A 16,629-nucleotide genomic window follows, 5' to 3' on the forward strand; every position below is an offset into this window, starting at 1 on the left:
ATGTGCATGCATAATGTTACATCAAGTTTTATTTGTTATTAAATGCAAATAATTGGAGCAAAAAAGGAGACAACAATTTAGAGAAAATATTTTAATGATTGTTAACTTTCAATGTGAAAACATTTGTCCCAAAATGTGCTGAAACTTAGATGTCAGTATCGCATGTGCATTTCAGACTTTAAAACTATGATTACCTGCTTTTTAAGCTTTTGTTTATTAAGTATTTTTATGGTCTATTGATGAATGAGGTAATCAAATATGAAATTAGACTTGATGTGATGGTTGCACATAAAAGACAATGTGCATGCATAATGTTACATCAAGTTTTATTTGTTATTAAATGCAAATAATTGGAGCAAAAAAGCATCCTGACTTCTTGTGGATTCTGTGCCTTAACTCTTTCCAAGTTAGTCAGAAGAAATATGACCAGTAATTGTCATTGAAAATTATTTTAAAATATTTAATATTACAGTTTTTATTTCAATACATTTGTTTAAACTATTAGTTATCAAGCCTATTTTGAGCTAAATGGCCAAGCCCCATTCCATAAGTGAAATGGAAATAAACAAAACAGAGGAAAAATTACAAAAAAATAATAATTTGCTCAAATGGAAAAGTTCCCATTTCTCATCTTTTTAACATTTTATTTTCTGTAGATAGTTAAGATTTTTAGGCCTTTCACATTTTCTTTAAATAATCAGTCCACGTGCTTTGTTTATATTCTCCTTAAAATGTAAAGAATCAAGAAAAATGATGTTGCCGAAACCCGGGATCGAACCAGGGACCTTTAGATCTTCAGTCTAACGCTCTCCCATCTGAGCTATTTCGGCCAAACACAAACAACTTTAGGAGTGCTAGACACTTGGCAAATGTCAAGCGAAACCCCTGAAAGTAGATATTTTTATTTTTGCTTTGACTGGTTTTTGCAGCATGATTTCTATTTGAAACTCCTGCTATTTTGTTGTACATATTTAATAACTTTCATTAACTCTTTGTGAATGAGTAGAAAAAAAGAGCAATTTTGACAGAGATTTTTTAACATTTTCAATTTGACTCCATTCATCAGGTTCATTCAAACCCTGTGTTTGTGAGACAGGTGATGGTTGCACATAAAAGACAATGTGCATGCATAATGTTACATCAAGTTTTATTTGTTATTAAATGCAAATAATTGGAGCAAAAAAGGAGACAACAATTTAGAGAAAATATTTTAATGATTGTTAACTTTCAATGTGAAAACATTTGTCCCAAAATGTGCTGAAACTTAGATGTCAGTATCGCATGTGCATTTCAGACTTTAAAACTATGATTACCTGCTTTTTAAGCTTTTGTTTATTAAGTATTTTTATGGTCTATTGATGAATGAGGTAATCAAATATGAAATTAGACTTACCGGCAATTCAGTTTATAGAAATCTCCCAGAACAGCCCCATAGGATGTGGAGTCTCCGCCCTAATAGGGAAAGAGAACACAAAGAGTTGAAATAGTCCCGCCCCATTGACCGCCGGCATTATTTTTATAGTGCCAAGACAGCTAACATATGCACATAAAAACTATTTCACGGTCCTAGAGTTCCGTTTATAGACGACAATTTCAGATTCACCCCAAAGACTCCCAGGTAGTGGTAACTTTGGGATCAGGTTTTTTAAGGCCCATTGCTAAGTTTGGTTTGATCCCCATCTAATCAATAATTGACTGAGAATCTGTATAGTTTCATGAAAAGGTGATGTCAAAAGTGGGATTTGAACCCACACCTCCAAGAGAGACTGCGACCTGAACGCAGCGCCTGACTTCTTGTGGATTCTGTGCCTTAACTCTTTCCAAGTTAGTCAGCAGAAATATGACCAGTAATTGTCATTGAAAATTATTTTAAAATATTTAATATTACAGTTTTTATTTCAATACATTTGTTTAAACTATTAGTTATCAAGCCTATTTTGAGCTAAATGGCCAAGCCCCATTTTAAAAAAATATGACTTTTATCACTGTATGCAGTAATAACTCTGGAATGCTTCTACATATCCCCGTAATTCTGAAAGTGTTTTTTGTGACACATTGTACTTTACATTAACTGTAAATTTAGGTCAATATATTTTTAGTTTTTTTCTGTGAAAATATCTAAATTTTGTTTAAAATTTTGAAATATTAGTCATTTTTATTCTTTGACTGCTTATATCCTTAAACCAACTTGTTGCACCACACAAAAATGTAAATAAATAGCATTTTTCATATGTGTACTTTTTGTCAGCATTCACTTTCAAACCTCCTTTTATTTTGTTAGGATGTTAGAAAGTTAGATTTCTCACAAAATGCGGTGATGCACCATATTTCTTCAGAATCTACTGTTTGGCCACACAGCAGGGCTTTGAAAATAAGAGCGCTATTTGGATTTTGGAATGCAGATTTTGCAAGAATAGTTTGCAGGTAAAATTTGCAGAGTACCAAAAGTACAAAAACAGCAGAAACCCCCCCAAAGTGACCCCATTTTAGAAATTACTTCTCACAATGAATTCATATACACCACAGCATTTCATAGTCAAACATACATGGTTGAAATCATTCAGCTAGTGTCTGATACATGCTTTCTTTATCAGCTATCAGGTTCCCTTTAAATCCTCTTACAGCTAAGTGAAATGGAAATAAACAAAACAGAGGAAAAATTACAAAAAAATAATAATTTGCTCAAATGGAAAAGTTCCCATTTCTCATCTTTTTAACATTTTATTTTCTGTAGATAGTTAAGATTTTTAGGCCTTTTACATTTTCTTTAAATAATCAGTCCACGTGCTTTGTTTATTTTCTCCTTAAAATGTAAAGAATCAAGAAAAATGATGTTGCCGAAACCCGGGATCGAACCAGGGACCTTTAGATCTTCAGTCTAACGCTCTCCCATCTGAGCTATTTCGGCCAAACACAAACAACTTTGGGAGTGCTAGACACTTGGCAAATGTCAAGCGAAACCCCTGAAAGTAGATATTTTTATTTTTGCTTTGACTGGTTTTTGCAGCATGATTTCTATTTGAAACTCCTGCTATTTTGTTGTACATATTTAATAACTTTCATTAACTCTTTGTGAATGAGTAGAAAAAAACAGCAATTTTGACAGAGATTTTTTTACATTTTCAATTTGACTCCATTCATCAGGTTCATTCAAACCCTGTGTTTGTGAGACAGGTGATGGTTGCACATAAAAGACAATGTGCATGCATAATGTTACATCAAGTTTTATTTGTTATTAAATGCAAATAATTGGAGCAAAAAAGCATCCTGACTTCTTGTGGATTCTGTGCCTTAACTCTTTCCAAGTTAGTCAGAAGAAATATGACCAGTAATTGTCATTGAAAATTATTTTAAAATATTTAATATTACAGTTTTTATTTCAATACATTTGTTTAAACTATTAGTTATCAAGCCTATTTTGAGCTAAATGGCCAAGCCCCATTCCATAAGTGAAATGGAAATAAACAAAACAGAGGAAAAATTACAAAAAAATAATAATTTGCTCAAATGGAAAAGTTCCCATTTCTCATCTTTTTAACATTTTATTTTCTGTAGATAGTTAAGATTTTTAGGCCTTTCACATTTTCTTTAAATAATCAGTCCACGTGCTTTGTTTATATTCTCCTTAAAATGTAAAGAATCAAGAAAAATGATGTTGCCGAAACCCGGGATCGAACCAGGGACCTTTAGATCTTCAGTCTAACGCTCTCCCATCTGAGCTATTTCGGCCAAACACAAACAACTTTAGGAGTGCTAGACACTTGGCAAATGTCAAGCGAAACCCCTGAAAGTAGATATTTTTATTTTTGCTTTGACTGGTTTTTGCAGCATGATTTCTATTTGAAACTCCTGCTATTTTGTTGTACATATTTAATAACTTTCATTAACTCTTTGTGAATGAGTAGAAAAAAACAGCAATTTTGACAGAGATTTTTTTACATTTTCAATTTGACTCCATTCATCAGGTTCATTCAAATCCTGTGTTTGTGAGACAGGTGATGGTTGCACATAAAAGACAATGTGCATGCATAATGTTACATCAAGTTTTATTTGTTATTAAATGCAAATAATTGGAGCAAAAAAGGAGACAACAATTTAGAGAAAATATTTTAATGATTGTTAACTTTCAATGTGAAAACATTTGTTCCAAAATGTGCTGAAACTTAGATGTCAGTATCGCATGTGCATTTCAGACTTTAAAACTATGATTACCTGCTTTTTAAGCTTTTGTTTATTAAGTATTTTTATGGTCTATTGATGAATGAGGTAATCAAATATGAAATTAGACTTACCGGCAATTCAGTTTATAGAAATCTCCCAGAACAGCCCCATAGGATGTGGAGTCTCCGCCCTAATAGGGAAAGAGAACACAAAGAGTTGAAATAGTCCCGCCCCATTGACCGCCGGCAGTATTTTTATAGTGCCAAGACAGCTAACATATGCACATAAAAACTATTTCACGGTCCTAGAGTTCCGTTTATAGACGACAATTTCAGATTCACCCCAAAGACTCCCAGGTAGTGGTAACTTTGGGATCGGATTTTTTAAGGCCCATTGCTAAGTTTGGTTTGATCCCCATCTAATCAATAATTGACTGAGAATCTGTATAGTTTCATGAAAAGTTGATGTCAGAAGTGGGATTTGAACCCACGCCTCCAAGAGAGACTGCGACCTGAACGCAGCGCCTTAGACCACTCAGCCATCCTGACTTCTTGTGGATTCTGTGCCTTAACTCTTTCCAAGTTAGTCAGAAGAAATATGACCAGTAATTGTCATTGAAAATTATTTTAAAATATTTAATATTATAGTTTTTATTTCAATACATTTGTTTAAACTATTAGTTATCAAGCCTATTTTGAGCTAAATGGCAAAGCCCCATTTTAAAAAAATATGACCTTTATCACTGTATGCAGTAATAACTCTGGAATGCTTCTACATATCCCCGTAATTCTGAAAGTGTTTTTTGTGACACATTGTACTTTACATTAACTGTAAATTTAGGTCAATATATTTTTAGTTTTTTTCTGTGAAAATATCTAAAGTTTGTTTAAAATTTTGAAATATTAGTCATTTTTATTCTTTGACTGCTTATATCCTTAAACCAACTTGTCGCACCACACAAAAATGTAAATAAATAGCATTTTTCATATGTGTACTTTTTGTCAGCATTCACTTTCAAACCTCCTTTTATTTTGTTAGGATGTTAGAAATGTTAGATTTCTCACAAAATGCAGTGATGCACCATATTTCTTCAGAATCTACTGTTTGGCCACACAGCAGGGCTTTGAAAATAAGAGCGCTATTTGGATTTTGGAATGCAGATTTTGCAAGAATAGTTTGCAGGTAAAATTTGCAGAGTACCAAAAGTACCAAAACAGCAGAAACCCCCCCCAAAGTGACCCCATTTTAGAAATTACTTAGTGAAGTGAAACTTAGATGTCAGTATCGCATGTGCATTTCAGACTTTAAAACTATGATTACCTGCTTTTTAAGCTTTTGTTTATTAAGTATTTTTATGGTCTATTGATGAATGAGGTAATCAAATATGAAATTAGACTTACCGGCAATTCAGTTTATAGAAATCTCCCAGAACAGCCCCATAGGATGTGGAGTCTCCGCCCTAATAGGGAAAGAGAACACAAAGAGTTGAAATAGTCCCGCCCCATTGACCGCCGGCAGTATTTTTATAGTGCCAAGACAGCTAACATATGCACATAAAAACTATTTCACGGTCCTAGAGTTCCGTTTATAGACGACAATTTCAGATTCACCCCAAAGACTCCCAGGTAGTGGTAACTTTGGGATCGGATTTTTTAAGGCCCATTGCTAAGTTTGGTTTGATCCCCATCTAATCAATAATTGACTGAGAATCTGTATAGTTTCATGAAAAGGTGATGTCAAAAGTGGGATTTGAACCCACACCTCCAAGAGAGACTGCGACCTGAACGCAGCGCCTGACTTCTTGTGGATTCTGTGCCTTAACTCTTTCCAAGTTAGTCAGCAGAAATATGACCAGTAATTGTCATTGAAAATTATTTTAAAATATTTAATATTACAGTTTTTATTTCAATACATTTGTTTAAACTATTAGTTATCAAGCCTATTTTGAGCTAAATGGCCAAGCCCCATTTTAAAAAAATATGACTTTTATCACTGTATGCAGTAATAACTCTGGAATGCTTCTACATATCCCCGTAATTCTGAAAGTGTTTTTTGTGACACATTGTACTTTACATTAACTGTAAATTTAGGTCAATATATTTTTAGTTTTTTTCTGTGAAAATATCTAAATTTTGTTTAAAATTTTGAAATATTAGTCATTTTTATTCTTTGACTGCTTATATCCTTAAACCAACTTGTTGCACCACACAAAAATGTAAATAAATAGCATTTTTCATATGTGTACTTTTTGTCAGCATTCACTTTCAAACCTCCTTTTATTTTGTTAGGATGTTAGAAAGTTAGATTTCTCACAAAATGCGGTGATGCACCATATTTCTTCAGAATCTACTGTTTGGCCACACAGCAGGGCTTTGAAAATAAGAGCGCTATTTGGATTTTGGAATGCAGATTTTGCAAGAATAGTTTGCAGGTAAAATTTGCAGAGTACCAAAAGTACAAAAACAGCAGAAACCCCCCCAAAGTGACCCCATTTTAGAAATTACTTCTCACAATGAATTCATATACACCACAGCATTTCATAGTCAAACATACATGGTTGAAATCATTCAGCTAGTGTCTGATACATGCTTTCTTTATCAGCTATCAGGTTCCCTTTAAATCCTCTTACAGCTAAGTGAAATGGAAATAAACAAAACAGAGGAAAAATTACAAAAAAATAATAATTTGCTCAAATGGAAAAGTTCCCATTTCTCATCTTTTTAACATTTTATTTTCTGTAGATAGTTAAGATTTTTAGGCCTTTCACATTTTCTTTAAATAATCAGTCCACGTGCTTTGTTTATATTCTCCTTAAAATGTAAAGAATCAAGAAAAATGATGTTGCCGAAACCCGGGATCGAACCAGGGACCTTTAGATCTTCAGTCTAACGCTCTCCCATCTGAGCTATTTCGGCCAAACACAAACAACTTTAGGAGTGCTAGACACTTGGCAAATGTCAAGCGAAACCCCTGAAAGTAGATATTTTTATTTTTGCTTTGACTGGTTTTTGCAGCATGATTTCTATTTGAAACTCCTGCTATTTTGTTGTACATATTTAATAACTTTCATTAACTCTTTGTGAATGAGTAGAAAAAAACAGCAATTTTGACAGAGATTTTTTTACATTTTCAATTTGACTCCATTCATCAGGTTCATTCAAATCCTGTGTTTGTGAGACAGGTGATGGTTGCACATAAAAGACAATGTGCATGCATAATGTTACATCAAGTTTTATTTGTTATTAAATGCAAATAATTGGAGCAAAAAAGGAGACAACAATTTAGAGAAAATATTTTAATGATTGTTAACTTTCAATGTGAAAACATTTGTTCCAAAATGTGCTGAAACTTAGATGTCAGTATCGCATGTGCATTTCAGACTTTAAAACTATGATTACCTGCTTTTTAAGCTTTTGTTTATTAAGTATTTTTATGGTCTATTGATGAATGAGGTAATCAAATATGAAATTAGACTTACCGGCAATTCAGTTTACAGAAATCTCCCAGAACAGCCCCATAGGATGTGGAGTCTCCGCCCTAATAGGGAAAGAGAACACAAAGAGTTGAAATAGTCCCGCCCCATTGACCGCCGGCAGTATTTTTATAGTGCCAAGACAGCTAACATATGCACATAAAAACTATTTCACGGTCCTAGAGTTCCGTTTATAGACGACAATTTCAGATTCACCCCAAAGACTCCCAGGTAGTGGTAACTTTGGGATCGGATTTTTTAAGGCCCATTGCTAAGTTTGGTTTGATCCCCATCTAATCAATAATTGACTGAGAATCTGTATAGTTTCATGAAAAGTTGATGTCAGAAGTGGGATTTGAACCCACGCCTCCAAGAGAGACTGCGACCTGAACGCAGCGCCTTAGACCACTCAGCCATCCTGACTTCTTGTGGATTCTGTGCCTTAACTCTTTCCAAGTTAGTCAGAAGAAATATGACCAGTAATTGTCATTGAAAATTATTTTAAAATATTTAATATTATAGTTTTTATTTCAATACATTTGTTTAAACTATTAGTTATCAAGCCTATTTTGAGCTAAATGGCAAAGCCCCATTTTAAAAAAATATGACCTTTATCACTGTATGCAGTAATAACTCTGGAATGCTTCTACATATCCCCGTAATTCTGAAAGTGTTTTTTGTGACACATTGTACTTTACATTAACTGTAAATTTAGGTCAATATATTTTTAGTTTTTTTCTGTGAAAATATCTAAAGTTTGTTTAAAATTTTGAAATATTAGTCATTTTTATTCTTTGACTGCTTATATCCTTAAACCAACTTGTCGCACCACACAAAAATGTAAATAAATAGCATTTTTCATATGTGTACTTTTTGTCAGCATTCACTTTCAAACCTCCTTTTATTTTGTTAGGATGTTAGAAATGTTAGATTTCTCACAAAATGCAGTGATGCACCATATTTCTTCAGAATCTACTGTTTGGCCACACAGCAGGGCTTTGAAAATAAGAGCGCTATTTGGATTTTGGAATGCAGATTTTGCAAGAATAGTTTGCAGGTAAAATTTGCAGAGTACCAAAAGTACCAAAACAGCAGAAACCCCCCCCAAAGTGACCCCATTTTAGAAATTACTTAGTGAAGTGAAACTTAGATGTCAGTATCGCATGTGCATTTCAGACTTTAAAACTATGATTACCTGCTTTTTAAGCTTTTGTTTATTAAGTATTTTTATGGTCTATTGATGAATGAGGTAATCAAATATGAAATTAGACTTACCGGCAATTCAGTTTATAGAAATCTCCCAGAACAGCCCCATAGGATGTGGAGTCTCCGCCCTAATAGGGAAAGAGAACACAAAGAGTTGAAATAGTCCCGCCCCATTGACCGCCGGCAGTATTTTTATAGTGCCAAGACAGCTAACATATGCACATAAAAACTATTTCACGGTCCTAGAGTTCCGTTTATAGACGACAATTTCAGATTCACCCCAAAGACTCCCAGGTAGTGGTAACTTTGGGATCGGATTTTTTAAGGCCCATTGCTAAGTTTGGTTTGATCCCCATCTAATCAATAATTGACTGAGAATCTGTATAGTTTCATGAAAAGGTGATGTCAGAAGTGGGATTTGAACCCACGCCTCCAAGAGAGACTGCGACCTGAACGCAGCGCCTTAGACCACTCGGCCATCCTGACTTCTCGTGGATTCTGTGCCTTAACTCTTTCCAAGTTAGTCAGAAGAAATATGACCAGTAATTGTCATTGAAAATTATTTTAAAATATTTAATATTATAGTTTTTATTTCAATACATTTGTTTAAACTATTAGTTATCAAGCCTATTTTGAGCTAAATGGCCAAGCCCCATTTTAAAAAAATATGACCTTTATCACTGTATGCAGTAATAACTCTGGAATGCTTCTACATATCCCCGTAATTCTGAAAGTGTTTTTTGTGACACATTGTACTTTACATTAACTGTAAATTTAGGTCAATATATTTTTAGTTTTTTTCTGTGAAAATATCTAAAGTTTGTTTAAAATTTTGAAATATTAGTCATTTTTATTCTTTGACTGCTTATATCCTTAAACCAACTTGTCGCACCACACAAAAATGTAAATAAATAGCATTTTTCATATGTGTACTTTTTGTCAGCATTCACTTTCAAACCTCCTTTTATTTTGTTAGGATGTTAGAAATGTTAGATTTCTCACAAAATGCAGTGATGCACCATATTTCTTCAGAATCTACTGTTTGGCCACACAGCAGGGCTTTGAAAATAAGAGCGCTATTTGGATTTTGGAATGCAGATTTTGCAAGAATAGTTTGCAGGTAAAATTTGCAGAGTACCAAAAGTACCAAAACAGCAGAAACCCCCCCCAAAGTGACCCCATTTTAGAAATTACTTCTCACAATGAATTCATATACACCACAGCATTTCATAGTCAAACATACATGGTTGAAATCATTCAGCTAGTGTCTGATACATGCTTTCTTTATCAGCTATCAGGTTCCCTTTAAATCCTCTTACAGCTAAGTGAAATGGAAATAAACAAAACAGAGGAAAAATTACAAAAAAAATAATAATTTGCTCAAATGGAAAAGTTCCCATTTCTCATCTTTTTAACATTTTATTTTCTGTAGATAGTTAAGATTTTTAGGCCTTTTACATTTTCTTTAAATAATCAGTCCACGTGCTTTGTTTATTTTCTCCTTAAAATGTAAAGAATCAAGAAAAATGATGTTGCCGAAACCCGGGATCGAACCAGGGACCTTTAGATCTTCAGTCTAACGCTCTCCCATCTGAGCTATTTCGGCCAAACACAAACAGCTTTAGGAGTGCTAGACACTTGGCAAATGTCAAGCGAAACCCCTGAAAGTAGATATTTTTATTTTTGCTTTGACTGGTTTTTGCAGCATGATTTCTATTTGAAACTCCTGCTATTTTGTTGTACATATTTAATAACTTTCATTAACTCTTTGTGAATGAGTAGAAAAAAACAGCAATTTTGACAGAGATTTTTTTACATTTTCAATTTGACTCCATTCATCAGGTTCATTCAAATCCTGTGTTTGTGAGACAGGTGATGGTTGCACATAAAAGACAATGTGCATGCATAATGTTACATCAAGTTTTATTTGTTATTAAATGCAAATAATTGGAGCAAAAAAGGAGACAACAATTTAGAGAAAATATTTTAATGATTGTTAACTTTCAATGTGAAAACATTTGTTCCAAAATGTGCTGAAACTTAGATGTCAGTATCGCATGTGCATTTCAGACTTTAAAACTATGATTACCTGCTTTTTAAGCTTTTGTTTATTAAGTATTTTTATGGTCTATTGATGAATGAGGTAATCAAATATGAAATTAGACTTACCGGCAATTCAGTTTATAGAAATCTACCAGAACAGCCTCATAGGATGTGGAGTCTCCGCCCTAATAGGGAAAGAGAACACAAAGAGTTGAAATAGTCCCGCCCCATTGACCGCCGGCAGTATTTTTATAGTGCCAAGACAGCTAACATATGCACATAAAAACTATTTCACGGTCCTAGAGTTCCGTTTATAGACGACAATTTCAGATTCACCCCAAAGACTCCCAGGTAGTGGTAACTTTGGGATCGGATTTTTTAAGGCCCATTGCTAAGTTTGGTTTGATCCCCATCTAATCAATAATTGACTGAGAATCTGTATAGTTTCATGAAAAGTTGATGTCAGAAGTGGGATTTGAACCCACGCCTCCAAGAGAGACTGCGACCTGAACGCAGCGCCTTAGACCACTCAGCCATCCTGACTTCTTGTGGATTCTGTGCCTTAACTCTTTCCAAGTTAGTCAGAAGAAATATGACCAGTAATTGTCATTGAAAATTATTTTAAAATATTTAATATTATAGTTTTTATTTCAATACATTTGTTTAAACTATTAGTTATCAAGCCTATTTTGAGCTAAATGGCAAAGCCCCATTTTAAAAAAATATGACCTTTATCACTGTATGCAGTAATAACTCTGGAATGCTTCTACATATCCCCGTAATTCTGAAAGTGTTTTTTGTGACACATTGTACTTTACATTAACTGTAAATTTAGGTCAATATATTTTTAGTTTTTTTCTGTGAAAATATCTAAAGTTTGTTTAAAATTTTGAAATATTAGTCATTTTTATTCTTTGACTGCTTATATCCTTAAACCAACTTGTCGCACCACACAAAAATGTAAATAAATAGCATTTTTCATATGTGTACTTTTTGTCAGCATTCACTTTCAAACCTCCTTTTATTTTGTTAGGATGTTAGAAATGTTAGATTTCTCACAAAATGCAGTGATGCACCATATTTCTTCAGAATCTACTGTTTGGCCACACAGCAGGGCTTTGAAAATAAGAGCGCTATTTGGATTTTGGAATGCAGATTTTGCAAGAATAGTTTGCAGGTAAAATTTGCAGAGTACCAAAAGTACCAAAACAGCAGAAACCCCCCCCAAAGTGACCCCATTTTAGAAATTACTTCTCACAATGAATTCATATACACCACAGCATTTCATAGTCAAACATACATGGTTGAAATCATTCAGCTAGTGTCTGATACATGCTTTCTTTATCAGCTATCAGGTTCCCTTTAAATCCTCTTACAGCTAAGTGAAATGGAAATAAACAAAACAGAGGAAAAATTACAAAAAAATAATAATTTGCTCAAATGGAAAAGTTCCCATTTCTCATCTTTTTAACATTTTATTTTCTGTAGATAGTTAAGATTTTTAGGCCTTTTACATTTTCTTTAAATAATCAGTCCACGTGCTTTGTTTATTTTCTCCTTAAAATGTAAAGAATCAAGAAAAATGATGTTGCCGAAACCCGGGATCGAACCAGGGACCTTTAGATCTTCAGTCTAACGCTCTCCCATCTGAGCTATTTCGGCCAAACACAAACAGCTTTAGGAGTGATAGACACTTGGCAAATGTCAAGCGAAACCCCTGAAAGTAGATATTTTTATTTTTGCTTTGACTGGTTTTTGCAGCATGATTTCTATTTGAAACTCCTGCTATTTTGTTGTACATATTTAATAACTTTCATTAACTCTTTGTGAATGAGTAGAAAAAAACAGCAATTTTGACAGAGATTTTTTTACATTTTCAATTTGACTCCATTCATCAGGTTCATTCAAATCCTGTGTTTGTGAGACAGGTGATGGTTGCACATAAAAGACAATGTGCATGCATAATGTTACATCAAGTTTTATTTGTTATTAAATGCAAATAATAATTGCAAAAAAGGAGACAACAATTTAGAGAAAATATTTTAATGATTGTTAACTTTCAATGTGAAAACATTTGTTCCAAAATGTGCTGAAACTTAGATGTCAGTATCGCATGTGCATTTCAGACTTTAAAACTATGATTACCTGCTTTTTAAGCTTTTGTTTATTAAGTATTTTTATGGTCTATTGATGAATGAGGTAATCAAATATGAAATTAGACTTACCGGCAATTCAGTTTATAGAAATCTCCCAGAACAGCCCCATAGGATGTGGAGTCTCCGCCCTAATAGGGAAAGAGAACACAAAGAGTTGAAATAGTCCCGCCCCATTGACCGCCGGCAGTATTTTTATAGTGCCAAGACAGCTAACATATGCACATAAAAACTATTTCACGGTCCTAGAGTTCCGTTTATAGACGACAATTTCAGATTCACCCCAAAGACTCCCAGGTAGTGGTAACTTTGGGATCGGATTTTTTAAGGCCCATTGCTAAGTTTGGTTTGATCCCCATCTAATCAATAATTGACTGAGAATCTGTATAGTTTCATGAAAAGGTGATGTCAGAAGCGGGATTTGAACCCACGCCTCCAAGAGAGACTGCGACCTGAACGCAGCGCCTTAGACCACTCGGCCATCCTGACTTCTTGTGGATTCTGTGCCTTAACTCTTTCCAAGTTAGTCAGAAGAAATATGACCAGTAATTGTCATTGAAAATTATTTTAAAATATTTAATATTATAGTTTTTATTTCAATACATTTGTTTAAACTATTAGTTATCAAGCCTATTTTGAGCTAAATGGCCAAGCCCCATTTTAAAAAAATATGACTTTTATCACTGTATGCAGTAATAACTCTGGAATGCTTCTACATATCCCCGTAATTCTGAAAGTGTTTTTTGTGACACATTGTACTTTACATTAACTGTAAATTTAGGTCAATATATTTTTAGTTTTTTTCTGTGAAAATATCTAAAGTTTGTTTAAAATTTTGAAATATTAGTCATTTTTATTCTTTGACTGCTTATATCCTTAAACCAACTTGTCGCACCACACAAAAATGTAAATAAATAGCATTTTTCATATGTGTACTTTTTGTCAGCATTCACTTTCAAACCTCCTTTTATTTTGTTAGGATGTTAGAAATGTTAGATTTCTCACAAAATGCAGTGATGCACCATATTTCTTCAGAATCTACTGTTTGGCCACACAGCAGGGCTTTGAAAATAAGAGCGCTATTTGGATTTTGGAATGCAGATTTTGCAAGAATAGTTTGCAGGTAAAATTTGCAGAGTACCAAAAGTACCAAAACAGCAGAAACCCCCCCCAAAGTGACCCCATTTTAGAAATTACTTCTCACAATGAATTCATATACACCACAGCATTTCATAGTCAAACATACATGGTTGAAATCATTCAGCTAGTGTCTGATACATGCTTTCTTTATCAGCTATCAGGTTCCCTTTAAATCCTCTTACAGCTAAGTGAAATGGAAATAAACAAAACAGAGGAAAAATTACAAAAAAATAATAATTTGCTCAAATGGAAAAGTTCCCATTTCTCATCTTTTTAACATTTTATTTTCTGTAGATAGTTAAGATTTTTAGGCCTTTCACATTTTCTTTAAATAATCAGTCCACGTGCTTTGTTTATATTCTCCTTAAAATGTAAAGAATCAAGAAAAATGATGTTGCCGAAACCCGGGATCGAACCAGGGACCTTTAGATCTTCAGTCTAACGCTCTCCCATCTGAGCTATTTCGGCCAAACACAAACAACTTTAGGAGTGCTAGACACTTGGCAAATGTCAAGCGAAACCCCTGAAAGTAGATATTTTTATTTTTGCTTTGACTGGTTTTTGCAGCATGATTTCTATTTGAAACTCCTGCTATTTTGTTGTACATATTTAATAACTTTCATTAACTCTTTGTGAATGAGTAGAAAAAAACAGCAATTTTGACAGAGATTTTTTTACATTTTCAATTTGACTCCATTCATCAGGTTCATTCAAACCCTGTGTTTGTGAGACAGGTGATGGTTGCACATAAAAGACAATGTGCATGCATAATGTTACATCAAGTTTTATTTGTTATTAAATGCAAATAATTGGAGCAAAAAAGCATCCTGACTTCTTGTGGATTCTGTGCCTTAACTCTTTCCAAGTTAGTCAGAAGAAATATGACCAGTAATTGTCATTGAAAATTATTTTAAAATATTTAATATTACAGTTTTTATTTCAATACATTTGTTTAAACTATTAGTTATCAAGCCTATTTTGAGCTAAATGGCCAAGCCCCATTCCATAAGTGAAATGGAAATAAACAAAACAGAGGAAAAATTACAAAAAAATAATAATTTGCTCAAATGGAAAAGTTCCCATTTCTCATCTTTTTAACATTTTATTTTCTGTAGATAGTTAAGATTTTTAGGCCTTTCACATTTTCTTTAAATAATCAGTCCACGTGCTTTGTTTATATTCTCCTTAAAATGTAAAGAATCAAGAAAAATGATGTTGCCGAAACCCGGGATCGAATCAGGGACCTTTAGATCTTCAGTCTAACGCTCTCCCATCTGAGCTATTTCGGCCAAACACAAACAACTTTAGGAGTGCTAGACACTTGGCAAATGTCAAGCGAAACCCCTGAAAGTAGATATTTTTATTTTTGCTTTGACTGGTTTTTGCAGCATGATTTCTATTTGAAACTCCTGCTATTTTGTTGTACATATTTAATAACTTTCATTAACTCTTTGTGAATGAGTAGAAAAAAACAGCAATTTTGACAGAGATTTTTTTACATTTTCAATTTGACTCCATTCATCAGGTTCATTCAAATCCTGTGTTTGTGAGACAGGTGATGGTTGCACATAAAAGACAATGTGCATGCATAATGTTACATCAAGTTTTATTTGTTATTAAATGCAAATAATTGGAGCAAAAAAGGAGACAACAATTTAGAGAAAATATTTTAATGATTGTTAACTTTCAATGTGAAAACATTTGTTCCAAAATGTGCTGAAACTTAGATGTCAGTATCGCATGTGCATTTCAGACTTTAAAACTATGATTACCTGCTTTTTAAGCTTTTGTTTATTAAGTATTTTTATGGTCTATTGATGAATGAGGTAATCAAATATGAAATTAGACTTACCGGCAATTCAGTTTATAGAAATCTCCCAGAACAGCCCCATAGGATGTGGAGTCTCCGCCCTAATAGGGAAAGAGAACACAAAGAGTTGAAATAGTCCCGCCCCATTGACCGCCGGCAGTATTTTTATAGTGCCAAGACAGCTAACATATGCACATAAAAACTATTTCACGGTCCTAGAGTTCCGTTTATAGACGACAATTTCAGATTCACCCCAAAGACTCCCAGGTAGTGGTAACTTTGGGATCGGATTTTTTAAGGCCCATTGCTAAGTTTGGTTTGATCCCCATCTAATCAATAATTGACTGAGAATCTGTATAGTTTCATGAAAAGTTGATGTCAGAAGTGGGATTTGAACCCACGCCTCCAAGAGAGACTGCGACCTGAACGCAGCGCCTTAGACCACTCAGCCATCCTGACTTCTTGTGGATTCTGTGCCTTAACTCTTTCCAAGTTAGTCAGAAGAAATATGACCAGTAATTGTCATTGAAAATTATTTTAAAATATTTAATATTATAGTTTTTATTTCAATACATTTGTTTAAACTATTAGTTATCAAGCCTATTTTGAGCTAAATGGCAAAGCCCCATTTTAAAAAAATATGA

The 16,629-nt window shown here is 33.6% G+C and overlaps 14 non-coding genes across 14 annotated transcripts; all 14 read right to left on the reverse strand.

The window, feature by feature from the left end:
* Nucleotides 1–757: 757 nt before the first annotated feature.
* Nucleotides 758–830, reverse strand: TRNAF-GAA (transfer RNA phenylalanine (anticodon GAA)). Its single transcript has one exon. It is a non-coding gene; the product is annotated as a tRNA-Phe (tRNA).
* Nucleotides 831–2,835: 2,005 nt separating this feature from the next.
* On the reverse strand, nt 2,836–2,908 carry TRNAF-GAA (transfer RNA phenylalanine (anticodon GAA)). The gene has a single exon. It is a non-coding gene; the product is annotated as a tRNA-Phe (tRNA).
* Nucleotides 2,909–3,656: 748 nt separating this feature from the next.
* Nucleotides 3,657–3,729, reverse strand: TRNAF-GAA (transfer RNA phenylalanine (anticodon GAA)). The gene has a single exon. It is a non-coding gene; the product is annotated as a tRNA-Phe (tRNA).
* Nucleotides 3,730–4,626: 897 nt separating this feature from the next.
* TRNAL-CAG (transfer RNA leucine (anticodon CAG)) lies at nt 4,627–4,709 on the reverse strand. The gene has a single exon. It is a non-coding gene; the product is annotated as a tRNA-Leu (tRNA).
* A 2,294-nt stretch (nt 4,710–7,003) lies between these two features.
* On the reverse strand, nt 7,004–7,076 carry TRNAF-GAA (transfer RNA phenylalanine (anticodon GAA)). Its single transcript has one exon. It is a non-coding gene; the product is annotated as a tRNA-Phe (tRNA).
* An 897-nt stretch (nt 7,077–7,973) lies between these two features.
* TRNAL-CAG (transfer RNA leucine (anticodon CAG)) lies at nt 7,974–8,056 on the reverse strand. Its single transcript has one exon. It is a non-coding gene; the product is annotated as a tRNA-Leu (tRNA).
* Nucleotides 8,057–9,242: 1,186 nt separating this feature from the next.
* TRNAL-CAG (transfer RNA leucine (anticodon CAG)) lies at nt 9,243–9,325 on the reverse strand. The gene has a single exon. It is a non-coding gene; the product is annotated as a tRNA-Leu (tRNA).
* A 1,047-nt stretch (nt 9,326–10,372) lies between these two features.
* TRNAF-GAA (transfer RNA phenylalanine (anticodon GAA)) lies at nt 10,373–10,445 on the reverse strand. Its single transcript has one exon. It is a non-coding gene; the product is annotated as a tRNA-Phe (tRNA).
* An 897-nt stretch (nt 10,446–11,342) lies between these two features.
* On the reverse strand, nt 11,343–11,425 carry TRNAL-CAG (transfer RNA leucine (anticodon CAG)). The gene has a single exon. It is a non-coding gene; the product is annotated as a tRNA-Leu (tRNA).
* Nucleotides 11,426–12,471: 1,046 nt separating this feature from the next.
* TRNAF-GAA (transfer RNA phenylalanine (anticodon GAA)) lies at nt 12,472–12,544 on the reverse strand. The gene has a single exon. It is a non-coding gene; the product is annotated as a tRNA-Phe (tRNA).
* An 897-nt stretch (nt 12,545–13,441) lies between these two features.
* On the reverse strand, nt 13,442–13,524 carry TRNAL-CAG (transfer RNA leucine (anticodon CAG)). The gene has a single exon. It is a non-coding gene; the product is annotated as a tRNA-Leu (tRNA).
* A 1,046-nt stretch (nt 13,525–14,570) lies between these two features.
* Nucleotides 14,571–14,643, reverse strand: TRNAF-GAA (transfer RNA phenylalanine (anticodon GAA)). The gene has a single exon. It is a non-coding gene; the product is annotated as a tRNA-Phe (tRNA).
* A 748-nt stretch (nt 14,644–15,391) lies between these two features.
* Nucleotides 15,392–15,464, reverse strand: TRNAF-GAA (transfer RNA phenylalanine (anticodon GAA)). Its single transcript has one exon. It is a non-coding gene; the product is annotated as a tRNA-Phe (tRNA).
* Nucleotides 15,465–16,361: 897 nt separating this feature from the next.
* TRNAL-CAG (transfer RNA leucine (anticodon CAG)) lies at nt 16,362–16,444 on the reverse strand. The gene has a single exon. It is a non-coding gene; the product is annotated as a tRNA-Leu (tRNA).
* Nucleotides 16,445–16,629: the final 185 nt, after the last annotated feature.

The sequence above is a fragment of the Ranitomeya variabilis genome, chromosome 4 (assembly GCF_051348905.1).
Source record: "Ranitomeya variabilis isolate aRanVar5 chromosome 4, aRanVar5.hap1, whole genome shotgun sequence".
NCBI lineage: Eukaryota > Metazoa > Chordata > Amphibia > Anura > Dendrobatidae > Ranitomeya > Ranitomeya variabilis.